Genomic DNA, 5,446 nt, shown 5'->3' on the forward strand with positions numbered 1-5,446 from the left:
TAGATATAAAAATATCTTTGGAGAGATACTTGTATTGTCCGGTCAGGAGGTATTTGTACATTGAAAACTTCCCAACAGTCTGAAGATGTATCCGGAGTTCAATGTGTCATTGCTCAAACCATTTAATGAAAACCCCTTTTCAAGAAGAAATAAGCCACCTTCAACCAGAAAATAACATTCATGCCCCTATGCTTAAAAATAGTTTTCATCCGAGAAATCCAGAAAAAACATCCCAATAGATGTCCAGAGGAAATCATGGAAGGAGGAGACTACAGTCAGACTACTGGATAGATCCTGTCCTGAACTTTAGCCTAGTTCCTGATCCTCCAGTTTTCAGTTCCTGTTACCCTGTTTTGCTTTACCCCTTCCTTTATTCAACACCTAGACTTAAACCCAGACTTGTACTTTCTTTCTTGCAAGATTATTGTTGTCCCAGCCTGTAATGTAGCTTGTGTCTCCTCCCCTTCTGCTATTGACTTCTATTGTGCAATGAGTACTGGCTTCTTCCTGACTCCAATATCTGCCTCCTTCCCGAAAACTGACACCGTTCTTCTATACAACAACCACTGACTTCCTCCTGACTACCATACCCTCCTTTGAAACCAAGCTCCTCATGTGTACAGACTAACCTATGACTACTGACCACGTTTCCTGTCTGCCATTACCCAAGTAAGGAGTTGCAATTCTAGAAAACCCTCCATAGAACCCAGTAAGTCAGCTCTAGACCGTTGTTGCCTATGGGTGCCACAATGTATATAAATGCTGTTACTAGAGCACAAACAAGATGGCAGCCCCCAGGATAGTGGTCAGAAAACAAATTTAAATAAGGATCTATTTAAGTGGTATAAATAAGACAAAACAAACAATGATGACATGTGTCCTTTAAAACAATAACATTCTGGTTGGAAGACTAATTGGGGTGTGGGTGGGGACTTTAATCTATACCATTTACACTGTTAACTTCACAAAATGTGTAACTTCTGAAAAATACTTTAGAAAGAGGTTTTAGTTTTGTTCCACTTCATTTAAAAACTTGATATAAATAGATATGAACCACTGTTTGAATTCTCATCCTCATCATCTTAATGAAAGAAATTTAGTTAATTCTTGTACTTGCAGTTATCTATGATTTGCATTTGAATTACGCTGGATATTCATCAGCAGTAAAATAACAGTAATCTATAAGGTACATGTCAATAAAATCTGAATAGTTAAGTTAGAATTCTGCAGACATTATACCACTAGGTATTTTCCTCCATATACAACGGTTCTGGGCATTACTTTAATTAGCACTTTAAATACGTCATGCCTTCTGCACATTCTAACTACCAACCTAAATTTCTATTAAAATACAGTTATTAATCTGATTGTGAAAATTGCTTTCAAGCTCAATTAATCCAATCAACTAAAACTAAAGTTGAAGTGATAGCAACTGTTCAGCAACTGGTAAAATCAATACGCAGAATTGACAAATATCATATCATGTTCATTTTCCTTCAGCTAATCACTTTCTTTAAGCTGTTGGGTGGCAAAGCTATAGTGATAAGTAACAAAATAGATGAAAGCTTTGAAACTCCTTTTGTGCTTCTTGTAATTTGGCATTGACAAGTCTCATATGTAAATATACGTTGAACATCCATGTCAAACAGCTTCCACTATTCCTTTCATTGGAATCTTTTGGAATGCCTATTAGAAAAAAACATTTAATACCTGGCAAGCACTGGTAGAGGGAATATTTTGTAAATTATTATTTTATTGTACATTGGGTTAATACTGTACATTAAATGTACATACTGTAAAATAGGTGATGAACTTATACTAGAAAGATGCCACTTGAGCACTGGATTTGGTTACCTTGTACTAAATATAAAAAAATATCTGAACAACAATCCACAATCTTTACACACTATTTAATAACACACAAAGAACCCAAGATCAATAAGGTTTAATATAATATTTGAAATCAAGCCAAATGCAATGGGCTTTAGCACTTGGTTAAAACATTCCCTCCCTTTAAAGGGCGCATTTTTTACACTTATAAGAAAAAAACAATTGTTTAATCTTATAGTTTGGATTGATGGATCTGTGTTTTTTTCCAACCTTATATTCTATGATACTATTAACACAGGCCCCTTGAAGATTATAATTGGTTGCAAGGCAAGTCTAACCTCCATAACACTTCAATCACACTTACCCCATTGCTTACTTCAATTCAGCTGAATCCAATGGATATTGAATTTAGTGGTGCCCTTTCCCAATGAAGCTTTACAGTTCTATATTGATCACTGGTCAGGACTTGGCAGAGACCATATTTATAACTAATGTAGCTGGGAAGAATCCCTCATCACATGCCTCTGCAGCACCTGTGGCTATGCTGTATGCCAGCTTCTGTCACAAGATCTTTTTTTTTTTTTAAATAATTTACAAACCTTGAGTTCCGCTCAAATTTAGCATACAGCACAATTATAATTGTGGGTGCTTTTACATGCAAGAAGGTAGCATAAGTAAGTTATCATTGTCAAAATTATGTAAGTTTGAGGTAAGGAAAGAAAGAGCGGCACTCACCATTACGTGTGGGAATCCTTTATTGTAGGTGCATAGTACAGGGAAGGAGCGGGGCCTGGAGACAGTCCGTTACGCGCTTCCTAGCGCTTTCTCAAGCCGTTGACGCTGGCGGATGTCGTCAAGGAAACAGTGTAAATATATCAACATACAACGTGCGATATATCTGAACACATTAAAATCGTAATCAGTGCAGAATAAAAACAACAACAGCAGATTACATCCAGGGAACATCTATCAATATATGTATTAATGATGACATTACTAAGCATATGGTACCGGTTTGTTTCACATATTTACCTACATCGATCTAATAGACTTAATAACCAAGGGAGGGAAATATTCAAAGAAAAACATTCAATCCCAGATACCCTGTTCCATCAAATCCCGATTCCTGTCTCCTCCAAGGGGATCCATTTTGACCTGTTGGATCCCGGCAAACCTCAACACCTCAGGGTTCCCTTCATGACAACTTCTGACATGTTCAATGAGTTGGGGACAGCCATGTCCTGAACTGATAGATTTAAAATGCTCCCTAAATCTAATATATAGTCTGCGTGTGGTCCTCCCAATGTAAAAAAATCTACAGGGGAAAACACCATGTGCACTACATAAGTTGATTTACAGGAGATAGAGGAGTCTACTTTTTGTGTCACTCCACCAAACTGGATAAATTTGAGTTGACTATTATATGTATAAAATTTAGGGAACTGGTTACGAAACACCCTTGTGTGTCATTTAGACGTTGCCTTACAGTCAGAAAGAGCATTAATACAGAGCAGATTCTCCACTCCACACTCGACTTGGTTGGACAAGGGTGTCCCTAAATGCAACTTTAAATGCGGAGCATGTAAATTTTGAACATATAATAGTCAAGTCAAATTTAACCAGTTTGGTGGTGTGAAATTTTTTTCAAATTAGGGCATTTGTAGAATTGGATTAATTCCTCCATTCTATGTTCTTTTAGTTTGATGCAAGAATCGTAATATAAAATGTAATTGTGTCATAAACTTTATGTATCACCAATACTAGAAAGGAAATACAAATAATAAAGTAGAATAAGACAGTATAATAAAGTTTATATATTTAATTAATATAATCAAAGGATCTTTTGGTGTTATACTATCTCTATATATAATATCTGCTACATGTGAAAAGTGTAGATTTAATATTCTAATTGATGAATCTTCAAAATGAAAACTAAAAAGGCTATGAGGCTAAATTGTGTAATCTCTTGAGTCTTTTGAGTACTTTATACTGCTGACTGTCTCCTTGTAAACATTTCAAGCCCCCAAAATTATTCAAAATATTAATTTGAAAAAGAAATTGTGAAGTGATTTTAGTAACTGACGCAGACTGACCAACTTCAAAGATTTTTTCAAAAGGGAAATACTTTGTGATGGAAATATCTTCCCTTTGGGGGTTTTCAATCGCATTTGATATTTTCAAATAGTTTTCCCTAAATGTTTTGTCTGTCAAATTAACAGCTTTATTGCTGTGAATTTATTCTGAGTGGAATTAAATTATTACAACTAAATTATATCTTTCGGAATATAATTTTGTCTAAGTTTAAAATAAAATCTGTATTAATACCAATGGATCTTTAACATCTCAAATGACAAATCAACTTTATTGTAGAGGGTCAGTATATTCATGGAGATTTGAAATTTATACAGATTTGTTGTGTCTTTTTTTTTACAGGAGGCATTTTCAATTAACCGCTATGGAACCAGGAGCCCCTTAGGCTCATTTGCATAATTTGAAAGCATATTTTTTGTAATAACAAGGGTATAAGAAGCTAAAAAAAGAGAGGATCCTGCCAGAGGGGGCACACACCAGTATGTCAGCTTGCTTGGTTTACAATCCTTGATCCTAGTGGTAGATTTCCTTAAATCTTAAAAAAAAATACTGTTTTGAACTGTCACTTTTAAATTGTTATGGATGACAAAACGGCTTTCTAAGTATGAGCTAAACTGTAACATTTTTACAGTTTGTAGTTTTTGATATTAAATATCAAATATATCAAATATGATCTCGATTTTATTTATATTTACATGTCTTCAGGTAACTGGGAAAGGTATTTTCCTTTTTTATTTTTTTCCTTTAATTTAAAGTTTATTAAATTTTTTGCACTTTACGAAACCTTTAAAAGAACTCAAGTGACCATTATAGCAACCTCTATGCAAAAATACATAAGTGTCCAGCAGTCAATAGCATTACAGCAGACACCTGCATTTTTAACAGTACCAGATATACAGTTATAGTGTGTCATTTAAAGGGTAAGAAAAAAATCTAGGTTTTGCTTAATTTTACAATCACAGTTAGGGCCATGCAAAGTATATAAAAATCAGGGAAGCTGTACAAAAGAAACACAATAGTTTTTCTCTGAATTTCTATCTACATTGCAAATACATGAGGGGTTCAAAAATATGGAAAACAAATTTCTACAGTACTTCTTTAAAGGATACTTCACCTGTGTACCTCAGATCAACTTGCCTTTTAATTTATTCACTCCCCCTTATGATACAGGTCCTGCCATCCACAGGGCATAGAGCAGGTGATGCCAGTGACCTATATCATGAGAAAACCCATACACTTGAGATCAGATCTGTGTGAGTGAATTGGTCTTGAGCGTTGATACAGACCAAGACCAAGAATCTATCAACAGGATCTAGAAAGCAACCATCCATAATCATCAGTACTTTAGGGTTCAAAGCTACTTGATGAAACTTTGTTTCTGGTGTTGAATCCTAACAAAAACAGACCCAAGACTAGACATAAAATATATACCTGTACCCCAACTTTCCTCACAACAGCTCTAGAAGCCATGCTGTAGTGATGTGTTTGGAGCAATCGAGGATTGGGGAGCAATGAATATTGGCCA

The 5,446-nt window shown here is 35.1% G+C and overlaps 1 long non-coding RNA gene across 1 annotated transcript; it reads right to left on the minus strand.

Moving 5' to 3' along the window:
- Window positions 1-779: 779 nt before the first annotated feature.
- LOC140128964 (uncharacterized) lies at window positions 780-5,127 on the minus strand. Its single transcript, XR_011855215.1, has 3 exons — window positions 5,031-5,127; window positions 2,566-2,670; window positions 780-1,686 (listed from the first exon to the last, which is right to left on the minus strand). It is a non-coding gene; the product is annotated as an uncharacterized lncRNA (long non-coding RNA).
- Between the last annotated feature and the right edge of the window lie 319 nt (window positions 5,128-5,446).

This window comes from Engystomops pustulosus, chromosome 4 (assembly GCF_040894005.1).
Source record: "Engystomops pustulosus chromosome 4, aEngPut4.maternal, whole genome shotgun sequence".
In the NCBI taxonomy this organism is placed as follows: domain Eukaryota; kingdom Metazoa; phylum Chordata; class Amphibia; order Anura; family Leptodactylidae; genus Engystomops; species Engystomops pustulosus.